Genomic DNA, 16,846 nt, shown 5'->3' with positions numbered 1-16,846 from the left:
AAATTGGAAATTTGGCAATTTGTTTTAATTTGGGGTTGCCATTCTTTTAAATGTAAAACCTGGACTGTTCTACGGCCCAGCCCAACATAACGTACTAAGATGAGCCTTAACAATCTGTACCCCTCTCCCCCAGAAGTAGGATTATAGACACACTTAAAAAATTTTTTTAAAAAAATAAAAAAATTTCACATTAGAATTGATATTTAGCAGGTTATATGTTCAACAATGAAATGCAGGTGTTTGAATAATATTGAGGGACATTTATATCTCATTAATTTTGCTCATTTACATGTTGGGTAGTAATCTCCCGATTACTTTTTGTTCATATGCTGGAAAAGTTAAGGAGAGGAAGTTAATGTGTGGCTGCAGGGCTGGTGCAGGAGGGAAGAGTTCCTATCCTTGGGGTGAATTTTGCAATGAAGGAAGGCTATGCTGAAGATACAGCCTTCACCTGAATCGAAATGGCACCACTGTCTTCGCGAAGAGGGTAAATAGAGCAGTGGGTAATGATTTAAACTAAAATGAAGGTGGCTATAGGGAAATCTAGGTGTGAGCGATTTATTAAAGCTATTGAGATAGAACCAGAAGGCTTAGCTGAAGTAAATAGAAAATATTGGAGAATGGGAAAGAAAGGGAGTGGGATAACAAGAGATGATAAACACTGTAGAAGGGGCAACTGAGAAAAAGAATAAGGGTCAATGCTACAAAAAATGGAGTCAGGATTTAGTGGTATGCATGTGAATGCACAAAGCATCCAAAACAAAATTGGAGACCTGGACGCATTAATAACTCTAGATGGATATGATCTAGTAGCTGTTCTTGAGATGTGGTTTGGGTTTGGACAGGACTAGGAATTGAATATTCCTTATCATAGCATTTCCAGGAGAGATAGGCAAGGGTGGGGGTGGGATGGCAATGTTGGTGAAGGGCTCTATAGCAGCGCTAGAACTTACGGATGTTCTAGAAGGTTGTATTAAGATAGAGTTAAGAAATGGTACAATTCTCAGTATGTATTACAGGCCACAACAGTGGAGATGAGATAGAGGGATCGCATCTGTAAGTAGTTAAGAAATGCAAGAACAAAGTAATAATAATGATTTAACTTTCCCAGGATAGAATGAGTTGAAAGTAATGAATGTGGTCAAAATAGGGATTGCTTCTTGCAATGCATCCAGGACTGCTTCTTAGATGAGTTTGATGCTTCTCCAACAAGGACAAAAGTATTACTTTGCTGAGTCATTAAGGCCCTGGCAGCATGCTTTTAGACTGTCGAAAGAATGTCCTCAAATATGCAAATTAAGCCTTGGGACTGAAGAGAAGGATAAACTGGGTAATTCACAAACAATTAGTCTGTCCATTTTGGGCAAACTCTTAAAATCCATAATTCAAGGTAAAATTAGTGAGCATTTAGAAATGCATGGTTTAATTGAGGGCAGCCAGTACAGATTTGTTAAAGGTGAGTTGTGTTTGACAAATTTAAGAGCTTTTTGAACATAAGAACATAAGAAATAGGAGCAGGAGTAGGCTATTCGGCCCCTCGAGCCTGCTCCGCCATTCAATAAAATCCTGGCTGATCTGATCTTGGCCTTGACTCCACTTTTCTGCCTGTTCGCCATAACCCTCGACTCCCCTGTAGTTCAAAAATCTGTCTACCTTAGCCTTGAATATATTCAAAGACTCAGATTCACGACTCTTTGAGAGAAGAAATTCCTCCTCATGTCCGCCTTAAATGGGCGACCCCTTATTCTGAAACTATGCCCCCCTAGTTCTAGATTCCGCCACGAGGGGAAACATCCTCTCAGCATCTACCCTGTCAAGCCCCCTCAGAATCTTATGTTTCAATAAGATCACCTCTCATTCTTCTAAACTCCAATGAGTATAGGCCCAACCTGCTCAACCTTTCCTCATAAGACAACCCCTTCATCCCAGGAATCAACCTAGTGAACCTTCTCTGAACTGCCTCCAATGCAAGTATATCCCTCCTTAAATAAGGAGACCAAAACTGTACGCAGTACTCTAGGTGTGGTCTCACCAACATCCTGTACAGTTGTAGCAAGACTTCCCTACTTTTATACTCCATTCCCCTGGCAATAAAGGCCAACATTCCATTTGCCTTCCTAATTGCTTGCTGTACCTGCATGCTAACTTTTTGTGTTTCATGTACGAGGACACCCAGATCACTCGACCGCAACATTCTGTAGTCTCTCCATTTAATTAATATTTTGCTTCTCTATTCTTCCTACCGAAGTGGATAACCTCACATTTTCCCATATTATACTATCTATGTCCCTTTGTAGACTCTGTGTCCTCCTCACAACTTGCTTTCCCACCTTTCTCTATCGTCAGCAAATGTGGCTACAGTACACTCAGTCTTCATACACTTGTAATTGCCTTTATTTAAGTTTAAGACACTAGCTTCAGACCCAAGTTTTTCACCCTCAAACTGAATGTGAAATACTATCCTGTTATAATCACTCTTTCCTAGAGGATCCTTTACTATGAGATCATTAATTAATCGTGTCTCATTACCAGATCTAAAATAGCCTGTTCCCTGGTTGGTTGCACAACGTATTGGTCTAAGAAACTGTCCTGAATATATTCTATGAACTCGTCCTCAAGGCCTATCTTTGCCAATTTGATTTGTCTAATCTATATGATGATTAAAATCGCCCATGATTATTGCAGTACCTTTCTTACAAGCCCCCATTATTTCTTGATTTATACTTTGTCCCACAGTGTAACTACTGTTGGGAGGCCTATGGACTACTCCCACCAGTGACTTCTTTCCCTTATTATTTCTTATCTCCACCCAAACTGATTCTACATCTTAATCTTCTGAGCCAAGATCATCACTGTACTGATCTCATCCTTTATTAACAGAACTACCCCACCTCTTTTACCTTTCTGCCTATCCTTCCAAAATGTCAAATACTCCTGAATATTCAGTTCCCAGCCTTGGTCACCTTGCAGCCATGTCTCTGTAATGGCTATCAGATCATACCCATTTATTTCTATTTGTGCCGTCAATTCATCTATCTTGTTACGAATGCTGCATGCATTCAGATAAAGAGCCTTTAATTTTGTATTTTTACCATTTTTCCCTACTCTGATCCTATTTGCTGGTGCACTCCTATGCTTTCACACTCTGGTTATCATTACCCCTATCGCTACCCTGCACTATTGCCTTGTCCTTTCTGTTACGTCCGTGTATAAGAAGACACAGACTGCGGAGAACGGTACAATAGGTGTTTACTCAATGTGGCTCAGACTGCAACTAATCTGTACAAATTACTTCTCAGCGTTATACAGGAAACTTTGTGCTATCCGGCACCGACGGGACCGAGCTGCTGCCGTTGCCTAAAAAGTGCCGTACACTCCAGAGTTAATGTTGAAAGATACGGAGATTTTATCTCCGTATCTGACAACAATCACTGCTGCTTAGCAACAGCTTCTAAACACTCGTGTGTGGCTGCAAGGGTCTGTAGCTAAAGCTGTTGCTATAGCTACAGACCTTGCACTGCTTGACTGGGGGGGAAAAAAAGCAAAGAAAACAAACAAGAAGAATAAAAAACGGCACCTGATTTCTGCCGGTGGCTCCAGTTTGCCGGATAGCTCACCTCTGGATAGCACAAAGTTTCCTGTATACAGGTGTGGTCACTGCCGGTACTACAGTGTACATGAGCTGTAAAAAGTAGTTCCCCCCTTAAAGGTACATACATTACAATTCCTCCCCTTTTAGATTAACAGTACCATAACACCCATTTAACAATTAAATATCAAACTAATTACAATTAACACTTAACATGCAACATTAGCTGAAAATAGTCTATTTATATATTCAGTCTTTGTGGAGGCTTCCTGATCCTTTCTGGATAGCGCCTTTCCCGAGTGTCTTGCTCTTGGTGCGGAGGCGATTCTGGTCCCCTGTCGTCGGTTGGTTCATCAGCTTCCGATGCTACTGTTTCTGGGGTAGATGCTACCTGTACGTCGGGTTCATCACCAGGTACGTATGGGCGAGGCATGGGGTTGATTTGTTCCTGTGACTCTAGGATCTGGTCAGCATGGCGTCTCACGATGCTCTCCCCAACGTCCACTGTGTACATTAGTGGGCCCTGCCGTGTGCATATCATTCCTGGCTGCCATTTTTCTGTTCGGTAGTCGTGGGCCAAGACTGGTTGCCCTACATTGAAGCTCCTTGTTGGCTTCTCATGGATGTGCTGGAATTGCTTACTCTCAACATCTCTTCGTACGTTTGGTCTGAGCAACACCAGGCTACATCTTAACCTTCGGTTAAAGAACATCATGGCTGGGGCCTGGTTGGTGACTGCATGTGTCGCATTCCGGTAGGCGAACAGGAAATTGTCCACCTTGTGCTGCAGCGGAATGTTGTCATTGTACATAGCCTTTATTGCCTTCTTAAAGGTTTGTACGAACCTCTCGGCCAATCCATTTGTGGCTGGATGATACGGGGCGGATGTGTAATGCCTTACCCCATTCTTTTTCAAGAACCTCCGGAACTCTTCGGACACAAACTGTGGTCCGTTGTCGGAGCAAATCTGTTCTGGCAAGCCATTCCTGGCAAAAAATGGTCCGTAGGACTGCAATAGTTTTCTCTGTGGTGGTGGAGGACATTTTGATGACCTCAGGCCATTTCGAGTGCGCATCCACGGCTATTAAGAACATTGAGTCCATGAATGGACCAGCAAAATCAATATGCACCCGTTGCCATGGAGATGAGGGCCACTCCCATGGGTGTAGAGGGGCCTGTGGTGGTGCATTTTGGACTTTCTGGCATCCTGAGCAGCTCTTGGTCAGGTCCTCGATTTGTTTATCGATTCCCGGCCACCACACATAAGCCCTGGCTAGGCTTTTCATTTTTACCCCTCCCAGATGACCCTCATGAAGCTCATTGAGCACTCTATCCCTTAACTTGGGTGGAATTACCACTCGGGATCCACACATCAAGGTCCCCCGGCACACTGACAGCTGTTCTCTCCTTGTCGAGAATGCTGGCAACAGTGAGTCGCCATGTGCTGGCCATCCCTTCACTGTCAAATCATATACCCGAGACAGTGTCGGGTCATTTCGGGTTTCCTTTTCGATACAAGCGTTAGTTACCAGTAGGTATTCAACTATAGTCGAATGGAATATTTCGACAGGATCCACTGCTGGTGCTTCCTCCGCAGTAGGCAGTGGCAGGCGTGATAGCCCATCAGCATTTCCATGCTGTTTCGTGCCCTTATATTCAATCTCATAGTGGTGCGCCCCTAGAAAAAGTGACCATCTTTGTAGTCTTTGCGCAGTCATCACCGGAACGCCCTTCTTCGGATTAAAAATGGAGACAAGAGGCTGGTGATCAGTCAGCAAGGTGAATTTCTGCCCGTGCAGATAGTGATTGAACTTTTTCACTCCCCACACTAGGCTGAGGGCCTCCCTGTCAATCTGGGCGTAGTTACGCTCAACTGAGGTTAGTGATCGTGACGCAAAGGCTATTGGCCTCTCTGAGCCGTCCGAGAATTTGTGCGACAGCACCGCTCCAATGCCGTAGGGTGACGCATCACATGCCAACCGAATTGGTAATGCTGGGTTGTAATGGGCCAATACCTCTTTCGATGTGATTAGTGTTTTGCTCTTCTGGAAAGCTTGTCTACACTCGTCACTCCACTTCCATGGCACCCCAGTTTGCAGTAGGGTGTTGAGTGGGTGTAGTATTGTAGACAAATTTGGCAAGAGCTTATGGTAGTAGTTTACCAGCCCGAGGAACGACCTCAATTGTGACACATTTTCCGGTGCTGGAGCCTTGACTACTGCCTCAATCTTCTCTGGGGACTTATGTAACCCCTCTTTATCGATAACGTGGCCACAATACGAGATTTGTTTTCTAAAAAACTCGCATTTGGGGCGGTTAGCTCGGAGCCCATATTCCTGCAATCTAGTGAGCACCTGCTCCAGCTTGGCAAGGTGATCACTGTCATTTTCGCCCGTGACCAGGATGTCGTCCAAATAACACTGGGTCCCTGGGATCCCTTGCAGGACTTGTTCCATTGCCCTCTGCCAAATAGCCGGAGCTGATGCTACCCCGAATACCAGCCGGTTGTATTGGTAGAGACCTTTTATGGGTGTTGATTGTGAGGTATTTTTTTGATGCTGCTTCTACCTCCATTTGCAGATACGCCTGGGCCAGATCAATCTTAGTGAAGCGTTTCCCTCCAGATAGCGAGGCGAAAATATCTTCAATCCGTGGAAGTGGATATTGTACGGTGTGAAGGACTGGGTTCACTGTTACCTTAAAGTCCCCACAGATGCGAACCTGCCTTGGTTCCCCAGGCGTGCTGCTCAACGACTTTTTCATCACAGGGACGATGGGTGTAGCCCACTCGCTCCAGTCTACCTTGGACAGTACACCTGAATGTTCCAGACTCTCCAGCTCTGCTTCGACGGCTGGGCGGATCGCATAAGGTACTGGTCTGGCCTTAAAAAAAAAAAAAAAAAAAAAAAAAAAAAAAAAAAAATTTGGGGCTTGCGTTTTCTTCAATTTGAATCGTCGCTGTCATGCCTTTTAGTGTTCCAAGTCCTTGCTGGAACACTTCTTTCGCGTCAGTTAGGATCTTTGACAGCTGCCCAGGTGTGACGTCGTCATCCTTTTTGTCAGCCACAGTCAGTGCCTGTATGGAATGCCAATCCAGTTGTATTTTCCGGATCCATTCACGCCCCAGTAATGGTGGTCTGCCATCTTGCAATACATACAGGTCTAGTTTTGGTGTTTCCTTAGCGTTATATATAACGGTCACCCTTATTTTTCCTTTGGGGTAGACTTTTTGCCCCGTGTACGTCTTCAAAATAATTTTTGTGTCTCAAGGGTATGTGTGAGAATAGCCGCTCGTAGTCCCGTCGGTTTATGACCGTTAGGGCTGATCCTGTGTCCAATTCCATCTTTACCTGGACTCCTGCTATCTTGAGAGTGACCCAAATGGTTCGGTGATCCTCCGTTGTGATCACATTATGTAGTTTCAGACCACTCAGTTCCCTGCTTTCGGAGTCATTATCACTCTTTTTTGTTCGTCTGAACTATTCTCCGTCATCTTATGTACCTTCTGGTACTTTCCTTTGGTTGGTTTCTTATTGCTGGTTTTCTTTCCCGACCTGCAGACTCGTGCTATGTGTCCTACTTTTCCACACTGTCTGCACACTTTGTCTTTGAACCAGCAATCATTCTGGTCGTGTGTTGTTCTGCCACAGTGATAACACTCCTCTGTTCCATATGACATTTCATTTGTGCCATATTCTTGCGGTCTCTGTTGTATCTCTGCAGCGCCCCATGCTGCTGCTTCATATGATACCGCAATGCTGAAAGCCTTTTCTAGCGTAAGGTCCTTTTCAGATAAAAGCTGTTTCTGGGTTCCTTCACTTTGAAGCCCACACACAAACTTGTCCCTTAAGGCATCTGTCAGTCCCGCTCCAAACTGGCAGTGTTTCGATAGTTTGCGCAGTTCTGTTAAATAATCAGCATTGCTTTCATCCTTATGCTGGTTCCGTTTGTGAAACTTGAATCTTTCTGCTATCAGCAGCGGTGTGGGGTTTAAATGTTCCTTTGGTATCGTTACTATGTCTTCAAAACTCTTTTCCATTGGCTTCGCTGGGGTTACTAGATTTCGTAATAAACCATACGTCTTTGCACCCATTAAATTTAACAATACCGACGCTTTCTTGTCATCTGACACCTCATTTGCCTCGCAGTACACCTCTTCGTTCGACATATGTAGTCCAATCTTCGACTTCATTGTCAAATGCATTAGGGGCAGCACGGTGGCATAGTGGTTAGCACTGTTGCCTCACAGCGCCAGGGACCCGGGTTCAAATCTGGCCTCGGGTGACTGTCTGTGTGGAGTTTGCGCATTCTCCCCGTGTTTGCGTGGGTTTTCTCCGGGTGCTCCGGTTTCCTCCCACAGTCCAAAAATGTGCAGGTTAGGTTGATTGGCCATGATAAAAATTGACCCTTAGTGTTAGGGGGGATTAAATACGTGGGGTTACGGGGATAGGGCTTCGGTGGGATGGCTGTCGGTGTAGGGACCGGGTGCTAGGGTTTGGATGATCAGCCATGATCTCATTGAATGGCGGAGCAGGCTCAAAGGGCCGAATGGCCTACTCCTGCTCCTATCTTCCATGTTTCTATACTGCCACTCTTCGGCATTTTGGGTGTGGTTTAAAATGGTGTCTCCCGCGCTTTCCTTCCTCCCCCGCTGCTGCCGACGCCGCTCCCGGCGGTTCTCGTGGCAATGGCGGCGCCCTGTAGGTTTCGCGCGCTTCTCTCTCTCCGACGCTGCTCGGCCCCTGAACACCGGCTGCGCTCTGCCCTCTCTCTCTTCCCCTGTCGACGCTGCTCGGGCCTTTGCTGTGCCGCTCGGTCGGGCTCTAGCCCGCCGCTGTCCAGGAAGGGTCTGCGCACTACCTGTTGCCAGCCTGTTTCGCTGGACCGCCTCGACTGGAAAGCCAAGCCTGGCTTTCGACAGCCTCCCCCGCCATTCTCGAGTCTCTGCTGGATGACTGGGCGGTTGCCCGTGGTCGACGCCTGAGTCTCTGGCCTTGACCTCCAATCCACTGATCTCCAGGAACGAATCCCCAGGAGGTGATGCAGAGTTGCAGGTAGGTTCGAACCTGCCTCGTCGCCAATGTTACGTCCGTGTATAAGAAGACACAGACTGCGGAGAACGGTACAATAGGTGTTTACTCAACATGGCTCAGACTGCAACTAATCTGTACAGATTACTACTCAGCGTTATATACAGGTGTGGTCACTGCCGGTACTACAGTATACATGAGCTGTAAAAAGTAGTTTCCCCCCCCCCCCCCCCCCTTTAAAGGTACATACATTACACTTTCTCTTTAACTTTCTAAGTTTCCCCTCACCTGAACTCTCCCACCCACTATTTAGTTTAAAGCCCTATCTACAGCCCTAGTTATTCGATAGGTCAGGACACTTTCCCAGCACGGTTCAAGTGAAGCCCGTCCCAATAGAACAGCTCCCTTTTTCCCCAGTACTGGTAGCAGTGCCCCATGAATCGAAACCCATTTCTCCCACACCAATCCTTGAGCCACACATTCAACTCTCTGATCTTATTGACCCTATGCTAATTTGCTGGTGGCTCAGGTAGTAATCCAGAGATTATTACCTTTGTGGTTCTGCTTTTATAATTTAGCCCCTAGCTGCTCATACTCCCTCAGCAGAACCTCTTTTTCTTAGTCTTACTTATGTCATGCACCACGACAACTGGATCCTTCCCCTCCCACTCCCAAGTTCCTATTCAGCCCCGAGGAGATGTCCTTACCCGGGTAGGCAACAGAGTCTTCGGAACTCACGCTCATGGCTGCAGTGAACAGTATATATCCCCCTAACTATACTATCCCCTACCACTACTATATTCCTCTGAGGCTTCTCCAATGCTACCTTCTGGGTCCCCATACCTGCCTCACTCGCAGTCACACCCTCTTTCTCTGACCATGGGCCAAATCTGAAGTATTTAACCTAAGGGGTGTGACTGCCTCCTGGAACAAAGTGTCCAGGTAACTTTCTCCCTCCCTGATGTATCACAGTGTCCGAAGCTTGGACTCCAGCTCATCAACTCTGAGCTGAAGTTCCTCGAGCTGCAGACACTTACTGCAGATGTGGTTGCTGTGGATCCCACATGCTGTAGCTGCAACACATCACCAGTCCTGCCATATCTGTTGTATTTTATTTAACTAATTAGGTTTTCAAGTTTTGAAATATTCAATTGTCTATTAATAGTTTTTAATCTAGGTAATAACCTTGTTTAATTTATTAAATTTAGTTATATGCTTTAGGTCTTTACTGTAACCCTATTTAACCCTAGTTGTTTATATTTATTTATGTATCAAGCAGCACCTCTTACCCCCACCTCTCACCGAATTCCCTCACTCACCAAATTCCCGTGTTTAGTACTCTGTAGAACTGGACTCCGAGCTACTTACCTCCGTGTGTTAGCCTAAGAAGTGACTGATTTGAATACATAAAGGATGTGGTGTACCTGGACTTTCAGAACTCATTTGATGAGGTGTTGCATAAGAAGCTTGCAAGAAAATTCAGGTGTATGGTAGAAGAAATGTAGCGGCATGGAGGTAATATTGGATATTAAATACTAAACAAAATTGAGATAAGTGGTTGTTTAGATTGGAGAAGAGTTGGAAGTGGTGGACCCCAAGGATTACTGCTCGGTCCACCTTTTTAATTGGGGTATATATAAATGATTTTGAACGAATGAAATTTGCTGACTGCACAAGTGGGGGTAGTTGTCGAACAGTGAAGAGGACAGTAAAAGAGGGATGGCAAACATTAGTGGAATGGGCAGACAGGTAGCAGATGCAATTTATTGTGGATAAGTGAGAGCTATTATATTCTGGGAGAAAAAACAAGGCCTATACTAAATGAAAAGACTTTGAAGGGTGTGAATGAACAAAGACCAAGGGGTTCATATACATTGAGAGTTTAGACAAATGTACAGGAACAGAAATGATCAACTTGCCCTTCGAGCGTTCTCCATCCACAATCTAACCCAAGCCGATTGTTCTTCCCCTGGCCCTCTTGCAGTCTCCTGTTTGGGGACTATTGGCCAGTTTAGGGGGGTAAAAACCTCTCAGAAATTCCTCTCCAAGCTAGTTGCAGGAGATCATGGTGACTGATACTACTACCCTGTCAACCCATATAGCTTCTTTAGCTGACAACTTCCATTTGCAGGAACTCGTCCAGCTCCCCTTTAAATGATTGCAGCAAATCTGCAGTTACTGCCTGTGCTGGCAACTTGATTCAGAGGTTAATGACTTCCTGGACTCTAACCTAACTCTGTGCTTCTATAACTTATACTGATGTCCTCTAGTTCTCCTCCTCTTAACTAATGTGAGTAAGCTGCTCACTCGAACAAAATAGAATATACAAAATTGATGGTCAGGAAAAGACCAGCTAGCCCATCGAGCCTTGCCCACACCACGATGGCCAGAGCATCCTGGCTAAACACTTCTTTCCACCTCCCCTCCCCAACCATGTAATCTCCTGGGAGAGGCAAAAAAAACCCAGGGCCAATAAGGGGAAAAAATACTCTGGAAAAGTCCCCTCCAACCCACTCAGGAGATCAAAACCAGACCAGGAGATCACATGTACCAAGTGTTATCTATAAGGGCACTTTTCTTTCTATATGATACGATCTCTGCCCCAGCCAATAACCAGTCCAGCTCCCTCTTGGAAGGTATACAGAAAGTCAGCACCCACCACACCAGCCGGTAATGTATTCCAGAGGCTCATTACTACTCTGAGACTGCCTAAACTCATTTTACATGGAACTCTCATAGCCAGCAGACGGATTGAAATCTAGTTCCCTGAGGCAAAGACCATTATACTGTGCCACCCAGTCCTCTGTCGTGTTTCATTTTATAGCCATTTCCTATCACGTGATCCATCAACAGTATTAGTTCAGCAACAGTATAACTGAAGTAATTGTAGCGTCAGCTGTGGTTCAGTAGGTAGCGCTCGCTTCTGAGTAAGCAGGTTGTGGGTTCAAATCTCACTCTGGAGACTTGTGCACATAATCCAGACTGACACTCCCAGTGCAATATTCGGGCAGTGCTGCACTGCCGGAAGTGCCGTCTTTCGGATGAGACGTTAAACTGCCCCCTCGGGTGGATGTAAAAGATCCCCTGACACTATTTGAAGAACAGGAGCTATTACATCCGTGAATAATTGAGACACGGACTGCAGGAGTGGAACAAAATAAGTCTTTACTGGTGGAAGTCAATAGTGAAACTAAAAACAGAGGCTCAATAGCGCCTTTTATACAGGGGTGGCCACTGCCGGTACTGCAGTCTGAGACCAGTTATTCTCTTAAAGGTACATACACAACAATTCCTCCCCTTTTAGATAAACAGTACATAACATTCATTTAACAACTAAATGATAACTAATTACAATCACAATTACTGTTGCTAGATACATTGGTTAAGTTTAAGCAATTATAAGTTCAGTCTTTGAGGAGGCTTCCTGATTCTGTCTGGATAACGCCTCTTTGGGGTATCCGGTTCTTCTGGCAATGTTGAGTCGGGATCAATGTCGTTGTTTGGTTCATCTGCTTCCAATATTACCGGTTCTGCGGTAGCTGCAATTGGAACGTCGATTTCATTACCAGGTGTATCAGATCGTGGTGTGGAGTTGACGTTTTCCAGTGACTTTAGAATCTGGTCAACATGGCGTCTTACAATGCTCTCCCCAACGTCCACGGTATACATGAGAGGTCCTTGTCGTGTACAAATCGTTCCTGGCTGCCATTTCTCAGTGCGGTAGTCCTGGGCCAAAACTGGTTGATCTATCTTAAAACTCCTGGTCGGCCTTTCATTCATATTCTGAAACTGCCTGTTCTCCACATCTCTTCGGACGTTTGGCTTAACCAAATCCAAGCGGCATCGTAGTCTTCGATTGAAGAACATCATGGCTGGGGTTTGGTTGGTAACCGCATGTGTCGCATTCCGGTAGGCAAACAAGAAGTTGTCCACCTTGTGTTGTAGGGGTATATCTTCATTACACATTGCCTTGATAGCCTTCTTGAATGTTTGGACACACCTCTCGGCCAATCCATTAGTGGCTGGATGATATGGGGCAGATGTGTAATGCTTAACACCATTGTTCTTTTAAGAACCTCCGGAACTCTTCAGACACAAACTGTGGTCCATTGTCAGAGCAAATCTGTTCAGGCAGCTCATTCCTGGCGAATATTGTTCGTAAAACTGTGATAGTTTTTTCCGTGGTGGTTGAGGACATTTTTATTACCTCTGGCCACTTTGAATGTGCATCCACCGCAATTAAAAACATCGAGTCCATGAAGGGACCAGCAAAATCAATGTGCACCCTTTGCCATGGAGATGAGGGCCACTCCCATGGATGCAGAGGAGTTTGTGGTGGGGCGTTTTGGACCTTCTGGCATCCTGCACAGCTCTTGGTCATCTCTTCGATTTCTCTATCGATTCCCGGCCACCACACAAACGCTCTGGCTAAGTTCTTCATTTTTACCCCACCCAGATGACCCTCATGAAGCTCATTGAGCACTCTATCCGTCAACTTAGGTGGAATTACTACTCTGGATCCACACATCAAGGTTCCTCTGCACACTGACAGCTGTTCTCTTCTCGGCGAGAATGCTGGCAGCAGTGGTTCGCCATGTGCTGGCCATCCCTTCACCGTTAAATCATAGACCCGTGATAGTGTCGGGTCATTCTGTGTTTCCTTTTCTATGTTTGCATTCGTCACAGGGAGACATTCGACTATGGTCAAGTGGAATAACTCCATTGGATCCACTGCAAGGTCGTCTTCTTCCACCGTCGGCAACGGTAGACGTGACAATCCATCAGCATTTCCATGCTGTTTAGTTCCTTTGTACTCGATGTCATATTGGTGTGCCCCTAGGAAAAGGGACCATCTCTGCAGCCGTTGTGCTGTCATTATTGGTACGCCCTTCTGAGGGTTGAAAATGGAGACAAGAGGTTGATGATCGGTTAGTAGAGTAAATTTTTGACCGTGCAGGTAGTGATTGAACTTCTTCACCCCCCACACTAGGCTGAGGGCCTCTCTGTCAATCTGGGCGTAGTTACGCTCGGCAGAAGTTAACGAGCGTGACGCAAAAGCTACCGGCCTCTCTAAACCATCAAGGAATTTATGTGACAGTACCGCCCCAATGCCGTAGGGAGACGCATCACACGCCAGTCTGATCGGCAGTGCTGGGTTGTAGTGAGCCAATACTTCCCTTGAAGTGATTAAGTCCTTACTCTTCTGAAAAGCACGCTTACAATCATCGCTCCATTTCCATGCTACCCCCGTTCGTAGCAGGGCGTTCAGTGGGTGCAGAATTGTCGACAAATTCGGCAAAAACTTATGATAGTAATTCACCAATCCGAGGAATGACCTCAGTTGCGACACATTTTCAGGCGCTGGGGCCTTAACAACCGCTTCAATTTTGTCAGGGGACTTATGTAACCCCTCTTCATCAATCATGTGGCCACAATACGATATCTGTTTCTTAAAAAATTCGCACTTGGGGCGGTTGGCTCGCAGCCCATGTTCTCGTAGTCTAGTGAGCACCTGTTCTAGGTTGTTAAGGTGTTCACTGTCATCTTCACCTGTCACAAGGATGCCGTCCAAGTAACACTGAGTCCCCGGAATCCCTTGCAGTACTTGTTCCATCGCTCTTTGCCATATCGCCGGAGCCGATGCTACTCCGAATACCAATCGATGATACTGGTAAAGACCTTTGTGAGTGTTTATCATGAGCTACTTCCTAGAGGACTCTTCAACCTCCATCTGCAAATATGCTTGTGCTAGGTCAATTTTTGTAAAACGCTTCCCTCCAGACAGTGAGGCGAAGATGTCTTCTATCCTTGGAAGAGGATATTGTACTGTGTGAAGGACTGGGTTCACAGTCACCTTGAAATCTCCACAGATGCGAATCTTCCTTGGCTCCCCGCACTTATTGCTTAACGTTTTCTTCATGACCGGAACGATGGGTGTCGCCCACTCGCTCCAGTCGACCTTAGACAACACGCCCGCCTTCTCCAGATTCTCCAGCTCTGCCTCGACGGCTGGGCGAATTGCATATGGTACCGGTCTTGCTTTGAAAAACTTGGGAACTGCATTCTCTTCTATTTTTATCGAGGCGGTTACGCCTTTAAGCGTGCCCAGTTCTTGTTGAAATACCTCTTTGGCGTTGGCTAAGATTGTTGACAATCGTCCAGGAGTGACGTCTTCATCTTTTTTACCGTCCACCGTCATTGCATGAATGGAGTGCCAATCTAAGCTTATCTTTCTGATCCATTCACATCCCAATAACGGTGGTCCACCATTTGGCAGTATGTAGAGGTACAATTTCCGTATTTTCTTGCCGTTGTATTCGACAGGCACCCTTATTTTTCCTCTGGGGTATACTTTTTGCCCCGTATACGTCGTCAAGACGATGGATGTCTCTCAAGGGTATGTGTGAAAATAGCCGCTCGTAGTCTCGTCGATTCATGACGGTTAGCGCTGATCCTGTATCCAATTCCATTTTAACTTGGGACCCTGCTATCGTGAGGGTGACCCAAATGGTTCGGTGATCCTCTTTTGCGATTACATTGTGAAGTTTGAGACAGCTTAGTCTCCTGTCCCCGGATTCACTATAGCTCATCTGGTCTTCGGAACTACTGTCCGTCATCTTTTGTACTTTCTTGTACGGTTCCTTAGTAGCCTTTTTGTTGTCACTGGTCTTCTTCCCAGACCTGCAAACTTTGTCTTTGGACCAGCAGTCCTTCTGGTCATGGTTAGTTCTGCCGCAGCGATAACATTTTGCAAATCCCCGTGTCATTTCGTGGGTGCCATATTCATGTGGTTTTTGTTGAATTTCTGCAGCTCCCCTGGCTGCTGCTTCATACGATGCTGCCACGGTGAAAGCCTTATCTAGCGTCAGCTCTTTCTCTGCGAGTAACTTCTTCTGTGTTCCTTCACTCGGGAGTCCACAGACAAATTTGTCCCGTAGGGTATCTACCAGTCCTGCTCCGAACTGGCAGTGCTTTGATAGCTTGCGTAGTTCCGTAAGATACTCAGCATTGCTCTCATCTTTGTGCTGAGTTCTCCTGTGGAATTTAAATCTTTCCGCTATCAACAGCGGTGCAGGGTTTAGGTGTTCCTGTAGGACAGCAACAATTTCGTTAAAACTCTTCGCCTTCGGTTTGGCTGGAGTAATCAGGTCCCGCAATAGGCCGTACGTTCCAGCGCCCATTAAGTTTAGCAATATCGATGCCTTTTTCTCCTCCGCTATTTCGTTTGCCTCGAAATATACCTCGACTCTTTCCACATACGTGGTCCAGTCCTCTATTGTATTATCAAAAGCAGTGATACAGCCAGTCTTCGGCATCTTGCAAATCAAAAATGGCGCCTCCCGCGCTTTGCCTTCTTCCCCGCTGTTGTTAGCGCTGCTTTCCACGGTTTCTTGTGCATTTAATATTTTTTTTCTATTATTTTCCCGTCGTGGAGCGGACCCTCTGGGACACTTCCCTCCCTCTTCTTAGGTCTGAACGCTGCCCGGCTTTGAAGCACCGGCTGCGCCCTGTGTGCTCCACCCTCTCTCTCTTTGCTTCCCGACTCGCTGCCCGGCCCTGTTACAGAGCCACCCGATTGAGCTCTAGCCCGCCGCAGCCCAGGAAGGATCAGTGCACTACCTGCCACCAGCCCGATTAGCTGGGTAACCACAGACTGGGGAACCAAGCCTGGCTCTTGACAGTCTCTCCTGCAAGTTTTCAATCCGACGATTTGGAGGGCGGTTGCCCACGGTCGACGCCCGTTTCTCGAGTTTCTGTGGATTCTATTTTTTTCTTTCTTCTGGCTTCGACCTTCAAAAACGTCGTCTGAGGTGCTGCCGAGTTGCAGGTAAGTTCGTTTCTTGCTCGTCGCCAGTATTACGTGCGTGAATAATTGAGACACGAACTGCAGGAGTGGAACAAAATAAGTCTTTACTGGTGGAAGTCAATAGTGAAACTAAAAACAGAGGCTCACTAGCGCCTTTTATACAGGGGTGGGTACTGCAGTCTGAGACCAGTTATTCTCTTAAAGGTACATACACAACAGGAGCGTTCTCCCCAGTGTCCTGGCCAATATTTATCCCTCAACCACCATCACTAAAACAGATTACCTTGTCATTATCGCATTACTGTTTGTGGGACCTTGCTATGTGCAAATTGACTGCTGCGTTTCATACATTACAGTTGCTGATAGCTTTGATTGAATTGTGCTGTACAATGTACAATTTGAGGAGTACGGTGATCCTGT

The 16,846-nt window shown here is 46.0% G+C and overlaps 1 protein-coding gene across 3 annotated transcripts in view; it reads left to right on the top strand.

Annotated features, from left to right (window-relative positions):
• dcp2 (decapping mRNA 2) overlaps positions 1 to 16,846 on the top strand; it is a 53,481-nt gene that overhangs the window by 24,825 nt on the left and 11,810 nt on the right. The window lies entirely within an intron of this gene.

Source organism: Somniosus microcephalus, chromosome 1, assembly GCF_052327205.1.
Source record: "Somniosus microcephalus isolate GS21.2 chromosome 1, FLI_Smic_1.0, whole genome shotgun sequence".
In the NCBI taxonomy this organism is placed as follows: domain Eukaryota; kingdom Metazoa; phylum Chordata; class Chondrichthyes; order Squaliformes; family Somniosidae; genus Somniosus; species Somniosus microcephalus.
Note: the sequence above shows the minus strand (reverse complement) of the source record. Positions and strands in the feature narration are given on the sequence as shown.